This window comes from Triticum aestivum, chromosome 7A (assembly GCF_018294505.1).
Source record: "Triticum aestivum cultivar Chinese Spring chromosome 7A, IWGSC CS RefSeq v2.1, whole genome shotgun sequence".
NCBI lineage: Eukaryota > Viridiplantae > Streptophyta > Magnoliopsida > Poales > Poaceae > Triticum > Triticum aestivum.
The window spans coordinates 240935523-240955753 of record NC_057812.1 but is presented as its reverse complement, the minus strand read 5'-3'; the positions used below and the strand labels follow the sequence as shown (position 1 = coordinate 240955753).

Genomic DNA, 20231 nt, shown 5'->3' with positions numbered 1-20231 from the left:
GGCGCAGGCGGCGAGGGGAGAGGCGCGGGCGGCGAGGGGAGAGGCGTGGGCGGCGAGGCGCGCGGGCCGGGAGGGCCTCCCGCGGGCTCTCCGGGCCGGCGCGGTAGGTGGAGGCGGCGGCGAATGGGAGGGCGACAAGTGGTGGCGGCGGTTGGATCCGGACGCGTCCGGCTCGACGCGGACGTTGTCCGGCGGCGCGAGGAGGAGCGGATCTAGGGTTTCGCCCAAGATTAGAAATGTGGGGATCTATATATAGGCATAGGAGGAGCTAGGAGAGTCCAAATGAGGTGCGGTTTTCGGCCACACGATCGTGATCGAACGCTCTAGATGATGGAGCAGAGTTAGATGGGTTTTGGGCCAAATTGGAGGGGTGTTGGGCTGCAACACACACGAGGCCTTTTCGGTCCCTCGGTTAACCGTTGGAGTATCAAACGAAGTCCGAATGATACGAAACTTGACAGGCGGTCTACCGGTAGTAAACCAAGGCCGCTTGGCAAGTCTTGGTCCAATCCGGAAATGTTTAATCCCCACACACGAAAGAAAGCTAGAAATGACCACCGGAGGAGAACGAAGCGCCGGAATGCAAAACGGACAACGGGGAAAAAGCTCGAATGTATGAGATGAACACGTATGTAAATGCAATGCACATGATGACATGATATGAGATGCATGACAACAACAACAACAACACACGGAGACGAAACCCGAACCCGAGGAAATAAATATAACTTAACGCCGGAAACGGCAAGAGTTGGAGTACAAATTGGGAAAGTTACATCCGGGGTGTTAGAACACCGCCACCCCGAGATGTACTACGAGGGTGTTCTGCCGGGTGCCCGTCTTGTCGCGGATGAGTGTTTGCAAAATGTAATATTTGAATGAGACTTGCTCGGTTTGTCCTGTGTGTATGAAAACTTGTATCATATTCGCTATGCAATGCTTGTGTGAATTTAAAATATTACCTTCTGTTTGGCTGTTTATCCAATCTGAGAGATGGCTAGTCCTCGGCTTCTGCCCCCATGCCACGAGTGCCGGGGTGTTCGGGATAAACCTGAGCACTCTTGTTCCCATGTTTGGGTCCTTCGAGGGAGGTGCTCAGCACAATGAACAAGGCAACCAGACTAATAATGCTTTATCACTCTCACTTAGCCATAGAATTCTATAATTTTGAATTTCGGCGAAGCCCCTGGTATTCGGAAGGCCAAATTCGGGGCGCGATACACGCCTGTAAGCCGAACGGAGCCAACCCCTCGCCCTAAGCGGCATAAGTCTTTAGGGACTCGAAAAACCTCATCGAACAGCGACCAGTCTCTCGCCTTATCATGATAGTCAGTTTTAACTTTCTCTACTGAGGTGCTCGGCCCGGCAGAACCGGGGCACAATCGCAGTAGTTCTCCTAGCGCTACCTTAGCCGATAGAGCGGAACATAAGGTACCAAAACATAGGAGCCGGGCAAACCCAACATTTGACCAAAGACATGATTCGGAGCTGATGCATATAATGCTATAAGTTTGGGGTGCCGCACTTGTGAAAGTGTTCGGACTTTTCACACCATATTGTGGGTACGTAAGCCCCTGGTGCATTGGCCGTACCAGAGTGTACGGTTGCTAGGCGTCATTAATGAACACATAGATATGTATATATATAACAAAAATGCGATAATAGTCGTAATGTCATGTATTGTATATTAAAAAAATTGCATTTAAAGCAGAGTGATACAGATAGTGTAATAAGCAAAAGAGTAGGACTATGTCCCTTCCAAGGGCGAGCTGAGGAATTATATGAAATCTATAATCCACCTAGGAATTCCGTAGTTGTCGGCTTCCTTGGTTGCTGTATCATGTGTTCGGCAATAGAGCTGTCGGACAGTGTTTCCAGAGATTGAAGTCCTGGAAGAAAAGGAAAAATAACCAAACGGGAAGCCCCTGGTGCGGTTTAGGCCGCATTTTGGGGCGTGTCGTAGTTGTGCCCCCCCCCCTCCCCACCTGTGCTCATGGTATTTTTAATGCGTGATTATGTACGCGCGGCACGAACAACGCCGTTGGGCTGGGATTGGGGTGGCTGCCGTATTGCTACGCGAGCTCAGATCGCGCCAGGCGGTCTGTTTGCCGATTGCCCCGAGCGCGCTTGAAGGTGTCCGGGCTTTGAAACGCCGAACTGGTAGATTGCCTTGAGAGGCTGCTTTGCGCTTCTGCTGCGAGAGCCGCGGTGTGCTCCTCTGTTCGGAGAGAGTGTTCTGTGTTTCCATTGACTGTAATAACTCCGCGAGGTCCTGGCATCTTGAGCTTGAGGTATGCATAATGTGGTACCGCATTGAATCTAGCAAATGCGGTTCGTCCGAGCAGCGCGTGATAACCACTGCGGAACGGGACTATATCGAAGATTAACTCTTCGCTTCGGAAGTTATCCGGGGATCCGAAGACCACTTCCAGTGTAATTGAGCCTGTGCAGTGGGCCTCTACGCCTGGAATGACGCCCTTAAAGGTCGTTTTTGTGGGTGTGATCCTTGAGGGGTCTATACCCATTTTGCGCACTGTGTCCTGATAAAGCAGGTTCAGGCTGCTGCCGCCGTCCATAAGGACTCGAGTGAGGTGAAATCCGTCGATGATTGGGTCTAGGACCAGTGCGGCGAATCCGCCGTGACGGATACTAGTGGGGTGGTCCCTGCGGTCAAAGGTGATCGGACAGGAGGACCAAGGGTTGAACTTTGGGGCGACCGGCTCCAACGCATATACGTTCCTGAGCGCACACTTCCGCTCCCTCTTGGGGATGTGGGTTGCGTATATCATGTTCACAGTCCGCACTTGCGGGGGAAACCTCTTCTATCCTCCAGTGTGTGGCTGCCGGGGTTCTTCCTCGTCATTGCTATGCGGCCCCTTATCCTTGTTTTCGGCAATTAACTTGCCGGCCTGCTTGAACACCCAACAATCCCTGTTGGTGTGATTGGCTGGCTTGTCTGGGGTGCCATGTATTTGACATGAGCGATCGAGTATACGGTCCAAGCTGGACGGACCAGGCGTACTTTGTTTGAATGGCTTTTTCCGCTGACCGGGTTTAGAGCCTTTGAATCCGGCATTGACTGCTGTATCCTCAATACTTTCGCCGTTAATGCGGCGCTTATGCTTGTTGCGACGTGACCTGCTATTGTCTTCCTTGGTATCTGAGGTACCATGGTTCTTTGATATGTTATTACTGTGAGCCAACCAGCTGTCTTCTCCCGCACAAAAGCGGGTCATGAGCGTCGTGAGGGCTGCCATAGATTTCGGCTTTTCCTGACCAAGGTGCCGGGCTAGCCACTCGTCTCGGATGTTGTGCTTTAAAGCCGCTAAGGCCTCCGCATCCGGACAGTCGACGATTTGATTTTTCTTTGTAAGGAACCGAGTCCAGAATTGCCTGGCTGACTCTTCTGGTTGTTGAATTATGTGGCTCAAGTCATCGGCGTCTGGTGGTCGCACATAAGTGCCCTGAAAGTTGTCGAGAAATGCGGCTTCCAGATCTTTCCAACAGCTAATGGAGTCCGCTGGCAAGCTATTGAGCCAATGCCGCGCTGGTCCTTTGAGTTTTAGTGGGAGGTACTTGATGGCATGTAAGTCATCACCACGGGCCATGTGGATGTGGAGGAGGAAGTCCTCAATCCATACCGCAGGGTCTGTAGTGCCGTCGTATGATTCAATGTTTACAGGTTTGAAACCTTCTGGGAATTGATGTTCCATTACTTCGTCTGTGAAGCATAAGGGGTGTGCAGCACCTCTGTATTGGGTTATATCACGACGCAGCTCGAATAGGTCCTGCCCGCTGTGTTCAGCCCGGCCAGATTTGCTTTTACTGTATCCGGCGTGACGTTTATCGTCTCGTAGAGTGGTGCGCCCTCGTGATCCATAGATCGATCTTGAATGCTTTGCTTTGTCCTCCAATATGTCTCGCAGGTCTGGCGTATCTCCCCATGCCTTTTTATTTGAATGGCGTTGGGGTGGAGGCTGAGGTTTTGGCTGGAATGCCTCTCTATCGCGGCCACGAGGTTGCCGATCAGCCGTTTCATATGCTTCTTCCTCCAGTCGGGGAAGTAACCTGCGCCTTGGATAACTCTTGGATAACTCTTGGTCAGCTTGGAGCTGCTGCTGCTTTTTCTTCAGACTATTTGCCGTGGCCATAAGCCTGCGCTTGAAGCAGTCTTGTTCGACGGGATCCTCTGGTACGGCGAATTCATCGTCGCCGAGGCTTGCCTCGTCTTCGGAGGGGGGCATGTAATTGTCATCCTCCTCCTCTCCGCCAACCGCTCTCTCAGGAGAGCTGGCTCCTTCATCCTCCTGCTCTAAATCTTGCTGGAGGGGATTGTTGTTGTCTTCGGCGCTATCCGGAGTGTTCTTATCTCCTGTGCCGGTATCACCACTTTTGCTTTCGCAGGACTTAGAGCGGCGCTGCTGACGTCGGCGCTTGGGTTGCTTCTTGGAGGGGTCATCCTCCGCCATCTCGTCGCTGTTGCCTTCATTGGGTGTATCCACCATGTATATGTCATACGATGAGGTGGCTGTCCAGTGCCCTGTAGGTGCTGGTTCATGTTCGTCTCCTACATCGTCGTCCATACCGTAGATGTCTTCGGAGTCGAAGTCGAGCATATCGGTTAAATCATCGATAGTGGCTACAAAGTGGGTGGTGGGTGGGCATCGAATTTCTTCGTCGTCCGCATCCCAACCCTGTTGGCCATAATCCGGCCAGGGCTCTCCTGACAAAGAGAGAGACCTTAGTGAATTCAGAATGTCGCCAAAGGGTGAGTGCTGAAAGATATCCGCGGCGGTGAATTCCATGATCGGCGCTCACTCGGATTCGATTGGCAGGGGCGCGGATGGTTCGGGGTCCGGAAGAGAGTCCGGCACCTTGGAGTCACGGGCTGTGCAGAGGATTATGCTGGTGTTCGGCTCGATCGCCGTCGAGACTGCAGCCCCTGAGGCGGTGTCTAGCCACCCATCCTCGATTGGCGCAGTTGGCTCCGAGCTAAGGGTCGGAGCTGATGCGGGCGCGGCCTCTGGAGTACCGTTCGGTGGCAGAGCTAGGTCATACCCATCGCAACCGTGCGGCGCGCCCGGCTGTGGCTCAAACCCTTCGAAGATCAAGTCCCCACGGATATTGGTCGTTAATTCAAACTTCCAAATCTGACCTGATGACTAGGGGCGTAGCTTTCAATCTGCTCCAAATGGCCAAGCGAATTAGCCCGCAGTGCAAAGCCGCCGAATACGAAGATCTGTCTGGGGAGAAAAGTCTCACCCTGGACCGCATCGCTATCGATGATAGTAGGAGCCATCAAGCCTAACGGCGATGACACAGTGGAACTCTCAATGAAAGCACCAATGTCGGTGTCAAAACCGGCGGATCTCGGGTAGGGGGTCTCAAACTGTGCTTCTAGGCCGGATGGTAACAGGAGGCAAGGGACACGAAGTTTTACCCAGGTTCGGGCCCTCTTGATGGAGGTAAAACCCTACGTCCTGCTTGATTAATATTGAAGATATGGGTGTTACAAGAGTAGATCTACCACGAGATCAGAGAGGCTAAACCCTAGAAGCTAGCCTATGGTATGATTGTATGTTGTGATCGTTGTCCTACGGACTAAAACCCTTCGGTTTATATAGACACCGGAGAGGGTTAGGGTTACACAAGGTCGGTTACAAAAAAGGAGATATCCATATACATATTGCCTAGCTTGCCTTCCACGCCAAGTAGAGTCCCATCCGGACACGAGACGAAGTCTTCAATCTTGTATCTTCATAGTCTAACAGTCCGACCAATGGAGATACTCCGGCTGTCCAGAGACCCCCTAATCCAGGACTCCCACAATCGTCCTTAGCTATCTCCTTGCCTCTCTCTCTGACGAGGTATTGTAGCAGCTGCATCGGCTGGAAACTTCTCGTGCCATCTGGGCTCATGTCGAGGAGATGTACACCACCCACTGCCACGCCAGCATCATTTAGATCAAACTGAACATGGTCGTCTTCAGGAAGGGCACCCTCTCCATGGCGGATTACTTTGCCAAGATCCGCTCCAACGCCGACTAGCTCACCGTTGTTGGCCGCCCCATGCACGAAGAAGACATCATCACTGTTGTCATCACCGGCCTCGATAGCGACTACGAGCCTCTCATCACGGCGTATACTACTCGTCCCGAGGGCATGACGCTTGGTGAGTTCTACTCACATGCGATCTCCTTCGAACGGCGTCGCGAGTACAACGCGGCACGTCTTCATCTCCAGCATGGCGACTCCTCCATCAACAACGTCGCCCGGGACCCCAACGGCAACACCAACAACAACACCAATCGGGGCAAGGGCTACAATAACAATTCTCGCGGCGGTGAGCGCGGGAACCGTGGTGGCGGCGGCTTGCGCCAACAAGGCGGCTATGGCGGCAATCGCGGCGGTGATCGCGGTGACTACGGTGACCGCGGTGATAACCGCGTTCAGTGTCAGCTCTGCCGCGGCCCTGGGCACTACGCCTGGGAGTGCGGTCAGTGCTACAACCATGTGTTCCAACTGCAACAATCCAAGATGGCTGGCCTTGCTGCTGCGTCTCCTCCCTCCATCCTAGGTGACCCGGCTTGGTTCCCTGACACCGGGGCCACGGACCACATCATCGGCAATCTAGATCGCCTCACGATCCGGGAGAAGTATCCAGGCAGAGACCGCATCCACACAGCTGACGGATCAGGTTTGCACATAGCTCACCATGGTCATGCAATTCTTCCTACCCCTTCTGCTAATCTTCAACTTCGCAATATCTTGCATGTTCCTAACGCTGACAAAAACCTTCTCTCTGTCAATCGCCTTGTTGTTGATAATCATGCTTATCTAAAGTGTTATCCTACTCATTTTCTTATGAAGGATTTGATCACCAAGAAGGTTCTACTTCAAGGCAGATGTGAAAATGGGCTTTACCCCATTCGGCCATCATCTCATCATGCTCTATCTTCGGTTAGGTTGTCAGCAGAAGATTGGCACGCAAGGCTTGGCCACCCTTCCACTCAAGTCGTTCAGGACGTTTTATCATCCAATAAAATAGCTTCTTCTAGTCGGTCTATGACCCATGTGTGTAATGCATGTCAACAAGGCAAAGCACACCGGCTTCCTTTTCCTAGATCCTCGAGTGTTTCTTCCTTCCCATTAGAACTTATTTTTTCGGATGTGTGGGGACCTTCCAAAACATCATCTGGTGGGTTCCAGTACTATGTCTCATTTATCGATGATTATAGTAAATTTGTGTGGATTTATCTTCTCAAGAGAAAATGTGATGTGTTTGATGTTTTTCGTGACTTCCTTGCTCATGTTGAACACCTTTTATCTCGCAAGATTTTATGCGTTCAATCCGACTGGGGTGTGGAGTACGAGAAGCTTAGCAACACGTTTTTTTGTCAACTTGGCATTATGCATCATGTATATTGTCCACACACACACCAACAAAATGGTTCTGCTGAAAGGAAGCACCGTCACATTGTTGACATGGGGCTCTCTTTACTATCACATGTGTCTATGACGCTACGGTTTTGGGATGAGGCCTATCTCTCGGCATGCTATCTTATTAATCGTCTACCTAGTCGTGTCATTGGCAACCTTAGTCCTATGGAAAAATTGTTCACCAGCAAACCAGACTACATGTCGCTTCGTACGTTTGGTTGCGCTTGCTGGCCCAATATGCGTCCCTACAACACACACAAACTCGCCTTTCTTCGATCCCAACAACGTGTGTTCGTTGGCTACAGCATTCGCCACAAATGGTATAAATGTCTTCATCTACCCACAGCTCGTGTTTATATCTCTAGAGATGTCATGTTTGATGAAAAAGTTTTTCCTTTTGCCAACCCGTTTGCCTCTCCCATACCACCTCGCGTTGCCGAGCAAACCATCCTTTTATTCCCGCATGACCACATGAACTATGGTATATCTGCTCTGTCTTCTAACCTGGATGCAGGCTCTCCTTCGGCGTAGAAGATCCCCGGTATGCCAGGCGCTCCCGCGTCTCAGGCAGATCCAGGCATAGGATCCGGAGCTGATCCAGCCTTGGAACGCGTAGCCGCAGCAGACGGCGACAGCGACGCGCCAGGCGACCGTGGGGAGGCGCCCCATCCGTTGGCCCATGTGGAGGCCTTTGATGGCCCGGTCGCCACCCCGCACGCCCTGTCCCCCTCAGTGGCGGGGCCCGCCACTGGCCCGGCTCCCTCCGCGCCCGACCCGCCACAGGCTACTGCCCACGTGCCTGGTAGCCAATCGGTGGGCCGGCCCAGTCCCGCGATAGACGCGCCTGCGTCGCCTGTTCCCTCCTCGGGATTGCTGTCGGATTCTCCTGCTGCGTCCGCTGGCAACACGGGATCCCGTGAGGATTCGATTCCCTCTTGGGCTGCTGCTCCCGGATCCTCTGCTCCGGCACCTCCTGCCCATGCAATGGTCACGCTCACACGTGATCATACTCGCAAACTTGCTCATCGTATGGATGGTACTGTCAACTATGATCCGTCCCGCCGTGGGTCCTTGGTCTCCAGGGAACCCCGTGATCACCGTGAGGCCTTGGCATCTCCTGCTTGGCGTGCTGCTATGCAGTTTGAGATTGATGCTCTTCGTCACAATGGTCATGGACCCTAGTTCCCCCACCACCTCATGCCAATGTAATTGACTGCAAATGGGTTTTCAAAGTAAAGTACAAGGTTGATGGCACTGTTGATCGTCACAAGGCTCGTCTTGTCGCCAAAGGGTTCAAGCAACGCTATGGTCTCGATTATGATGACACGTTCAGTCCAGTTGTTAAACCGGTTACTGTCCGTCTGGTTCTTTCCATTGTTGTCTCTCGAGGTTGGTGTCTTCGCCAGTTGGATGTTCAAAATGCCTTTCTTCATGGAGTTCTTCAGGAACAAGTGTATATGCGCCAACCTCCTGGGTTTGTGGATCCTGCTGCCCCTCGGTCTATGTGCAAGTTGTGTAAAGCTATCTATGGACTTAAACAGGCCCTCCGAGCCTGGTACTCCCGGTTAAGCTCCCGTCTACTTCAACTTAGTTTTGTGGCCTCTAAAGCAGACACATCTTTGTTCATTTTTCATCATGGCAGTGTCACCATGTTTATGCTCGTCTATGTGGATGACATCATTGTGGCCAGCTCATCACCTACTGCAACTACTAAGCTACTTGCTGATCTACATGCATGCCATGTTTGCGCTCAAGGATCTTGGTCCCTTGCATTTTTTCCTTGGAGTTGAGGTGAAGTCGTCACCACGGGGGATTGTGCTCTCTCAACAGAAGTACATTGGTGACATTCTCCACCGTGCTAATATGGAAAATTGCAAAGTTTCCACCACTCCCATGTCCTCAAGTGAGAAGATTAGCAAAGATAGTGGGGCACCTCTCTCTCTCTCAGGATGATAGTACTACATACCGTAGTTTGGTTGGAGCACTTCAGTACTTGACGTTGACCAGGCCGGATATTTCCTTTGCTGTGAATCGTGTTTGTCAGTTCCTTCATGCACCAATGACTGTACACTTTTCAGCAGCTAAAAGGATCTTGAGGTACCTCAAGTACACTTGTGGTATGAGTCTGTCCATCCGCAAGTCACCTTCAACGGTGTTGAGTTGCTTTTTTGACATGGACTGGGCTGGATGCAGTGATGATCACAGGTCTACAGGAGGGTTTGCTGTCTTTCTTGGTCCCAACCTTGTCTCTTGGAGCTCACAAAAGCAGGCCACGGTCTCACGGTCTAGCACGAAGTCTGAGTACAAGGCACTTGCCAACGGCACAGCTGAGATCATCTGGATACAGTCAGTTCTTGGAGAGCTTGGAGTGTTTATGCCACGACCTCCAATATTGTGGTGTGATAACCTAGGCGCCACTTATTTGTTTGCAAATCCAGTGTTTCATGCCAGGACCAAGCATATCGAGGTGGATTTTCACTTTGTTCGTGAGAGAGTCGCAGCCAAAGCATTGGATGTTAGGTTCATCTCTTCCAAGGAACAGGTTGCTGACACCTTCACCAAACCACTAGTCGAGGCATCGTTTGTCTCAAATAGATACAATCTGAATCTTCGCGAAGGAAGTTCAGATTGAGCGGGGATGTTAAACTGTATATTGTTAGGATATAGGAGTCTGTTAATATCTGTACTTATCTCCTGTAACTACTTGTAATCTGTGCCCTAGTTGCATCCATATAAATACATCCCTAGGATACCATGTTGCATGCGCCGATCCAATCTATTTCCTCTCTGTTTCACACATTATGTTATCAGGTTTGCCATCAAATTTACAGAAATTTAAAAACAATAAGTAAAATCCAATGTATGACATCTCAACCTGTTATGATCATTTAAAATATGAGTGGCATGTGTGAAACTTCGCTTACATGAATGCCCTACTATCCTGTACACCCCAGCTCACCACTTGTCCTACCACTTAAATAGTTCCATTAAGTACCACAATATTAAAGTACACAAACTTGTAACGCATTATCAGTTCACAAGGCAATATGAAAACCATTTTATCACTGGTACAAATTTCAAACAATAGTGGCTATTGTTCGAACAGAAGAGAGGCTTGTCCAACCAGCAATTCATTTAGCATGGCAGTTAAAGTAACCGTGTTATTGTGCATAAATACCTTCAGTTGGTTCAATAAGCTCTGACGGACGAGGGCAATTTGGAGGTTTAGGTACCTTAAACGAAAACTGAGGTAAATGTAAATCGGCAGCATAGTCTGGGTTCTCTTCAAGATACCTATCAAAGTATAACATATGAACAATAAGATAAGCATCTAGACAGAGTGAAGCACATGGAGAAGTTCACAACTTCACATAGTATACGCATGTATTCTGTGTTGTTTCCAACGTTCAAATTGCAAGAACAGGCGAGATTTCTGAAAATAAGCCCCGACAAAGCTAAGCATGAATGATGGTTGTGTGATCATTGAGCCATTGAGGTAGTGAAAGTACAATAATAACACTTTGTAACAATTATGACAATAATAGTGGATACCAGTCAGATGCGGTTATCAACATGCTAGATGAATGAAAAACTGCATATGAGCATTATAATATGCTTAAGAAAGTAACAATATTGAAGAGAACTTGACCAAACAAAAGTAAGCTTACCTGCCGACCTCTTTCTTGGATCTTATTTTTATGCCTGCGGAAGAGATATAGTACCTGAAAGGATGTATAAGTGTCACGAAATAGTCATACAATACATACACGGACAGGCAAGCACATCCTTTTATATAGGTGTGTAAGGTGTGTAACCACAGGAATGAATGGTTAACCATTGATCAAATATGAACAGCATTAAGTTCCTAAACCATAAATGAGCATTCTGAGCTCTCAAAAGTTACGACCCAGGGACGTTAGAAAACAACTGCAACATCATTTGCTCAGAAATAAATACAAAAAGCTAGAAAAAAATTAACTACGATGTTGTGCAAAACAATTAATACTCACACATCAGCGAATCCCGTGCTCTGTTCATTCCTTAGAGTAATATTCCTTTCCCACCCAAGAGGGGTCTGAGGGATGCATGGGATATCAATTGCCCATGCCATGCCATTATCCTCAGATATATCAGTTGGATCATGGCATGTAAGTTGTGGCTTCCACCCATGGACATATTTGCAAGAAAAAGGAACTTGTATAATATTCTCTCGGATTTGCTCATATTTCAGTTTGGATGGTACAACTCTCCATTTCTGGCAAATACTACATTGCACAGAATATGTACTGATAATGAATTTTCTTTTTTTAGACAGCACATGTAAGTTGTTTTCTCCCTGGACATTCTTGTAAGGAAAACTTGATATGACGCACTTCCAGAGAAATGATGGTCACTTGAGGCTGCCGTCGTGCGTGTTACCTGAGCGTCTCTTTATCGCCGATATGATATTTTTCCCGATTATTAACAGAATCAGGGGAGAGGAAGGAGTGCCTTCAGATTGTAGTGAACGGCAAATTTTAGGAGTTACAGCGTAACAGCTGAACTCGGTCGATGGACGATAGAGCAATCCTGCATATGATTGAACCAGAACAAAAAAAACTTACTTTGCTAGCTGCTTTCTCTTCACCTTTTGATCTCAAGCAAAACGAGAATCATGAATTTAATAATATATGGACTACACACATACATCAATTCCTCTCTCCAGCGATCATGAATTCATGATACATCTAGTCAATTGCAGAGTTCTTACTGCTAATGATCATGTTCATCAATTCCTCTATCCAGCGATCGATCATGAATTCATAACCGACAACTACTAGAGAGAGCAAAAGAGAAAACTATTTCCCGAAGAACTATAACTAATCGTAAACTGGTGGGCGTCCTTCATCGACCTTCACGATCATCCCGCGGCGCAGCTCCGACGCAAACTCTGGGTCGTGCTCCTCGTAGAATCGGCACAGCGCGTCCATCGGGATCCCTTTGCCGACCCTCTTCGCCTTCTTGCAACAATCATCGCCGTGGTCAGTCCGCTCCGGCGGTGGTGGTCTCTTGGAACTGGCCGGCCGTGCAGCGTCAGCGGCCGGGTGCGCCTGCGGTGGAGTGTGACGGGGCTCGCGGACGTCCCATGATGGCACTCGTGCGACACGGCTGGGTTTGCTGTTGATGGCGGGGTACTCGACGAGGTAGGACTCGGTGCCGGCCGAGGCGGAGAGTACCTTGGCGCGGAGGTAGATCACCAGCTGCCTGTTGCCGGAGAAGACGACGTTCGAGAATAACCTGTTGCGCACCTCGACAGCATCGCCGCACGCGAATCGCAGTTGTCGGCGCGCCGCATCCACGGTGGACTTTTGAAGAACCTTCGCAGGCAAGCGGGGCGCGCTGTTCGACTTCTTGGCCGCTGCATCCACCCGAGGAACCTTCTTCGGCGAGTGGGGCGCGCCACTAGTTCTCTTGGCCGCTGTCATCGCCGCAACTTTGCTTCTCTTGGGTGCCACTTTCGAGGCGACGGCGGGCGATGGCAGGACGACGGCGCGCGGCGGCAGCGGCATTGCCCTAGATGGTGTTGCAGTCTTCTCTCTCACGATTGGACTCGGACGATTCCAAGCTGGATGGGGGAAGCAAATTAACGCGATCACAAGATTGCATGTCGAAGCTATATATTGGCGTCACTCCATATCCGAATTCAGCTCCAGTTTGCATTTTTTGACACTCCATGTCCGAATTCAGCTCCAAATTGGCTTTTTTTTTGAGACAAACTCCAAACCAGCCAACAAAGCGAGTTTCTTATTTTCTCCTTGCAGGCCGAGGCCTGCGGTCGGCAATACTGGGCCGGTGAAGCTATCTATTCGACTGTAAAAAAACCAATTGAGAGAGAATATTCGGCTGTAAGTGGGTGCATGAGTTACGAATCATCTATATTTGGACAGAGCTACATGCAAAAAAAAGTTTAGAAAGAGCTTCTAAAAGAAAGTAAAACAAATAATTTGTTGAAGAAAAATATTTCATAATTTCATACAAGTTGGTTTTGGTAGCAACATATTATCATATAGAAATAATAGTCAATGGTCATAATTTGGAGACTATATATACATGTTAAAAAAAATAAGCGTCGTGTTTCTCTAATGATGTTTTTCAACCGAGGTAAGTAAACAAGACGATGAAATACCACATGTAAGATTTTATCTCGGATGCATGCCAGTGTGAACATTTTTCCCGTGTTTACCTTAACAAGTTGCTTTCTTTTTATTCCATTCAGTAAGATCCGACTAGAGACATATTTTTCCTGTGGTCCACATCTTAACATTGCTCTAGTCCTTTCAATTACTAAGCTCCCTAGGGATAGAAGGCCTATGAGAACTCCAATCGATCAGGGACCATGTGATCATTATCTGGGTTTTGTTTTGTGAAAAACACTAAACCCCTAGAAGGCTCCCGTCATTATGTCAAGAGAAAGTATAAAATGAGCAAATGATCCGTAGGATTTTCAATAAGTTTTCGAGAACTTCAGCCATTAGAAATAATTGGTACAAGACTTGCCACCCAAAGAGGCTCTTAACCAGAGGTCGCGGTGTGACATTTTGTCATGTCAGGCTAATAAAGGTGGCAGCCCAGCTGAAATTTTGGCATGCCAGTTTGTAACTCTTTGATCATAGAATGGGGCTCACTCTTTCCTTGGAATGCATTTCTATTTTTCTAGTTCTATCACGCCTTGTTTGTTTTTCTTTTGAGATGCAGATCAATATGATGCATAGTTTAATGGCTTTTGTCATTTGTATGTTTGAACTTAAAAAGGTCTAAAATGCTATGGGCTTGCGCATTCATGCAATTCGTCGCATAGACGTAGGTGATGTTTGGTTCTCTAGTCCTAAGACTTTTTCTAGTCCCAACTGAAAAGTCCGTAGTCCCTAAAAAGTCTCTCCTTGTTTGTTTTCAGAGACTAAAAGTCCCTAATCCCTTCCTAGAGGTTATTAAATGACCATGTTGCCCCTAGTATATAGAAAAATAACAATCAAACAACACCATGGGATGGCAGGCCAATGGGTGCATGGAGAGGCATTGTTGGAAAAATCCCAAAAAGTCTCAAAAAGACTCTCCTTAAGAGTCTTCTTCATTTAGTCCCAAATGCCTAGTTTAGTCCCTAAAAAGTCCCTCCCGCTTGATAAAAAAAGTCTTTAAGAGAGACTTTTTCTAATCCCTACACAAAAAAAGTCCCTGGAAACAAACACCCCCGTAAAATAGACAAATGTATATAATCTGATCTTTGGTCATAGAATGGGGATGGCAGAAACTTCTATTACCTAAGCTCTGTCCCAATACCCATTGATCTCGATAAAAACGATTGTACCTTATACAGGAGATTATGATGTGCAACACGCATAAACTTAAAGTTATAGGCATTCACAGCACACGAACAGAGTGAGGTAAAAGCAATGTGGCAGTTTCAATAACTTTCTGCAACAACGTTCATCTGTTGATGTCGATGTCCCAATAACTTTCTCAGTTCCAGCCAAGCTGGAGCAAACTACGGCATAAAGGGAGCGACCTTAGCTAAGGTAGGACACATACAGTAAGATGATACAGCAAAATAACACATTTCAAGTCTGACGTTTGAACATCACTTATAGAGCATTTTCATTTTCCTTTCTTTCTGGAGAGCATCACTGGTTTAGTTTTCTCTTTTTGGAGAGCATCACTGATACTTGTAGAGCTAGTGTCACTGGTATGTGAGTTACAGGATTGGCTTCTCCATGAGGGACCGGCATGTAGTTGTGCACGGGATCCTCGTGAACCGGAGGTGGCACTGAAAATAAGAGCATGCCATCAGATAAATAACAAATCATGTGTATCAAATTATCAGATGGTTGCACAGACACAAAGAGTGAATAGAACGCCATTAATCACTTGAGCCAGAAGAGAAGACAAGCAAGCTAATCACATCAAGACGTCGTCTGTTGCGCAAGGGTCATTGTATGTAAGTATACTAATAGATGGAAACAGCAGACATCATGAACCACCAATGAACCCCACACAGTGATTCTAAATTTCCAACAGCTGCTCTAAGATCCCTAAATCGCTAGCTAGTTGCAAGAACTTAATCTAGGAGTGGTGCTATAATCAACACGGGTACTAGAAGTCACCAACCTGGCTGTCTGTGTTATGCAACTATATATAGGCAACATGCATTAACAGAACTCTCATATAGTTCATATTCATGTAAAGGGGATATAATCCATCAGCCACTAGTGCGTGCAATGGTCTACGTTATGTTATCAGGTTTGTCATCCAATTTACAGAAATTTAAAAACAATAAAGTAGAATCCAATTTATGACATCTCAACCTGTTATGATCATTTAAAATATGAGTAGCATGTGTGAAACTTCGCTTACATGAATGCCCTACTATCCTGTACACCCCAGCTGACCACTTGTCCTACCACTTAAATAGTTCCATTAAGTACGACAATATTAAAGTACACAAACTTGTAACGCATTCTCAGTTGACAAGGCAATCTGAAAACCATTTTATCACTGATACAAATTTCAAGTAATAGTGGCTATTGTTCAAACAGAAGAGAAAGGCTTGTCCAACCAGCAATTCATTTAGCATGCCAGTTAAAGTAACCGTGATAAAAATTGTGCATAAATACCTTCAGTTGGTTCAATAAGCTCTGACTGACGAGGGCAATTTGGAGGTTTAGGTACCTTGAACGAAAACTGAGATAAATGTAAATCGGCAGCATAGTCTGGGTTGTCTTCAAGATACCTATCAAAGTATAACATATGAAGAATAAGATAAACATCTAGACAGAGTGAACCACATGAAGATCACAACTTTACATAGTATACACATGTATTCTGTGTTGTTTCGAACGTTCAAATTGCAAGAACAGATGAGATTTCTGAAAATAAGCCCCAACAAAGCTAAGCCTGAATGCTGGTTGTGTGATCATTGAGCCATTGAGGTAGTGAAAGTACAATAATAACACTTTGTAACAATTATGACAATAATAGTGGATACCAGTCAGATGCGGTTATCAACATGCTAGATGAATGAAAAACTGCATATGAGCATTATAATATGCTTAAGAAAGTAACTATATTGAAGAGAAGTTGACCAAACAAAAGTTAGCTTACCTTTCGACCTCTTTCTTGGATCTTATTTTTATGCCTGCGGGAGAGATATAGTACCTGAAAGGATGTATAAGTGTCACGAAATAGTCATACAATGCATACACAGAAAGGCAAGCACATCCTTTTATATAGGTGTGTAAGGTGTGTAACCACAGGAATGAATGGTTAACCATTGATCAAATATGAACAGCATTAAGTTCCTAAACCATAAATGAGCATTCTGAGCTCTCAAGAGTTACGACCCAGGGATGTTAGAAAACAACTGCAACATCATTTTCTCAGAAATAAATACAAAAGGCTAGAAAACAAATTAACTACGATGTTGTGCAAAACAAGTAATACTCACACATCAGCGAATCTCGTGCTCTGTTCATTCCTTAGAGTATATATTCCTTTCCCACCCAAGAGGGGTCTGAGGGATGCATGGGATAGCAATTTCCCATGCCATGCCATTATCCTCAGATATATCAGTTGGATCATGGCATGTAACTTGTGGCTTCCACCCATGGACATATTTGCAAGAAAAAGGAACTTGTATAATATTCTCTCGGATTTGCTCATATTTCAGTTTGGATGGTACAACTCTCCATTTCTGGCAAGTACTACATTGCACAGAATATGTACTGATAATGAATTTTCTTTTTTTAGACAGCACAGGTAAGTTGTTTTCTCCCTGGACATTCTTGTAAGGAACAATTTGATATGATGCATTTCCAGAGGAGTTTTCAGTGTCACTGTCATCCCATTGGTCCACAACCTTGTCAGCTAACATATCTTGGCTCTTGATATGAGATAATGAACTCTCATCAGGGTTGGGCACAGGATTAGCCGGCCTGGACCCCATAGTTTTTAGTTCCCTGTTGGAGGTAATTGCAAAAGTTTCAGACTGGGAAAGGCAAAATGCTTGATAGAGAAACAAAAGAAACGTGAACGTAAGATTAAAACAGAAGGGATACACCACCATGAACATGAAAAGAGGGTGAGGACAAAGGCTACTTATAGTAAATCTTTGATTTCTCAGGCTAGATATCAAGATATCGCTGGCATTAGAGCAGTATGGTTCTCCCATAAATCAGGTTCACTATGGTATGCCATAAATCTATTAACATTTTGAACAGCTTAATTAGGTAACTAGGGCTTACGTAATGTTTTAGATCCCTAGGCTAGATTCAAAGATTCTGTTACTAACTCATCACTAGTTGGGGCATCACCAATCCAGTTCACAAAAGTAAGGACATAACTCGCAAATATATACTCCCTCCGTCCGAAAATACTTGTCATTGAGATGGATGTATCTAGATGTATTTTAGTTTTAGATACATCCATTTTCATCCATTTTGATGACAAGTATTTCCGGACGGAGGGAGTATTTAACAGCTTGAGCAAACATAACGCTCCAGAACCCTAGGCTAGACACTGACCGAGATGCAATCAGCATTAGAAACATAACCTAATGTAGCAATAGTAAATCGAATGTACCGATTGCAATTGCAGATATCCCTAAAATAAATCTACTATTCCACATGTAAAATTGCTGAATCTACCACGTGTAAAATCTCTGAAAACGAACGCCTTAGCGATATGTTCTCCCAAAGCCCTAGCATGGTAATCTATCTAAACCTAAATTATTTTGAAGGAACTATCTAATCATGCATTCATGAGCAAAAGGAGAGTCGGGGTGGAAGGCGAGGTATACATACACGAAGCGCCTCCAATGGCGGCTTCTTGGTGGCCAGATTGGCTCGTCGGGGTCCTCGGCCTTCTCCGCGGGCGGTTTAGACGCACGGAGGAGCGCCGCCTCGCGGAGTCGGCGGGCTTCGCAGGAGGCGGCCAGCCTCCGGAAGCACCCGGCGCTGAGAGGATCGCGGCGCGAGGAGATGCTCGGCGGCGGTCGGGGCGGGGAAGGGGAGCCGGGCGCCCCACTCTCCGCCTCATCGTCCGCCTGGGTGGCGGCGGCGCCGCCGTCCCACTGCGCGTCGGGGCTCGTGCCGACGGACTCAGTGGTAAGCGAATTGAAGGAGGGGTCGGCTCCAAGGCTCTCTTCCTCGTGTCCCTGCGTTTGCGTCTGGGGACTGGTTGTCACGGGTTCAGTGGGGTCAGAAACGAAGGGATCCATTCCTGACGATGGTGGGCCGCTACCTGTAGGGGAGAGAGGAGGGTTTCGTGGGAGGCGAGAGAGAAGAGTGGGTGAGAATGGGGTTTCTGTTTTGAATCTCAACTCTTTTTTATATTGTTTTGTAATTTGAACACGTCTAGATGTGAACGCGGATAATTTTGATATATTTGGAAATCAATAAAGGGTATCCATGATTTATAGTATTGTATAAAAAACTGCTTGACATCATAGCAAAAAATTAAAAACATACTTAAATAATGGAGACACATGGCACTTGAGCGGCGTGGGCAATCAAATCCACATGGCAGATGATGTCTAATACTCCCCCTGTCTTTGTGTAAACCTGTTTTTAGAAGTAAAAATTCAGCGGAAAACCCGGAACCCTCAATAGGCGATAGGGTTTTTGCGTGGACTTGACGGTGCCCGCTGATCTCATCGGCGGGGCGAGACATCACCGTCGGGAGAAGATGGCTTCGTCATCGGCGAACGGTGGGCAAGGCACTGCCGGACCCTTGTCACCTAACTCGGCGAGGGCGCGGCTAGCAGAGGCCTTGGGCAAGTTGTGTATCACAAGAGGAAGAGGCAACATCATTGGTGATCGATGATCAGGAAGAGGGCGACCAGCAGAAGTATATGTTGGCGGGGAAGGTCCTGGATCGCAATATTCTCCATATCCAGACCATCTCCAACGCACTCCGTCCCGCTTGGGGAAACCCTAAAGGACTTGTGTTCCCATATGTTGGAACTAACATGTTTGTGGCTGAGTTTGCTACCCAGCGAGATCTTGATCGCGTGTGGAGAGGTTCTCCATGCATGTTAGCAAACACGTCGTGATTTTGTCTGAATTTGAGGAGTGCATGCGTCCATCTGAATTAATGTTTGATCGCTTACAAGTCTGGGGCAGAGTGGTGAATTTGCCTTTTAATCTTCGGAATGACTCATGTGGATCAGCGATTGCAAAGCAGATAGATCAGCAGGCGACTCAAGTGCAGTTTAACGATGCGGGGGGCTTCCTGAGAACTCGTGTGATGCTCAATGTGAGTAAGCCTTTGCGCACCTTGATTTTGATTGAATCGGACGGGCATAAAAGCACAGATGTGTATGATATACATGTTGGGGAACGCAGTATTTCAAAAAAAATCCTACGATCACGCAAGATCTATCTAGGAGATGCACAGCAACGAGAGGGGAGAGTGTATCCACGTACCATCATAGACCGAAAGCGGAAGCATTTAGTAACGCGGTTGATCTAGTCGAACGTCTTCACGATCCAATCGATCCAAGCACCGAACGTACGGCACCTCCGTATTCCGCACATGTTCAGCACGATGACGTCCCTCGAGCTCTTGATCTAGTTGAGGACGAGGGAGAGTTCCTTCAGCACGGCAGCGTGGTGATGGTGATGATGAAGTTACCGGCGCATCTGATGAAGGTTTGAAATCAGGTTTCAACTCCTCTAACACACTAGAATGTGACCTAGTGGTAGGGCCTCTCCTAACTGGCAGCTTCTGCCTCTTTTTTGCAGGTTCTTTCATGGGTGGTTC

At 47.3% G+C, this 20231-nt stretch overlaps 2 pseudogenes; both read right to left on the bottom strand.

The window, feature by feature from the left end:
- LOC123153275 (uncharacterized) overlaps nt 1-12988 on the bottom strand; it is a 23350-nt pseudogene extending 10362 nt beyond the window's left edge.
- A 1873-nt stretch (nt 12989-14861) lies between these two features.
- Nucleotides 14862-18661, bottom strand: LOC123151434 (methyl-CpG-binding domain-containing protein 2-like; annotated as a pseudogene).
- Between the last annotated feature and the right edge of the window lie 1570 nt (nt 18662-20231).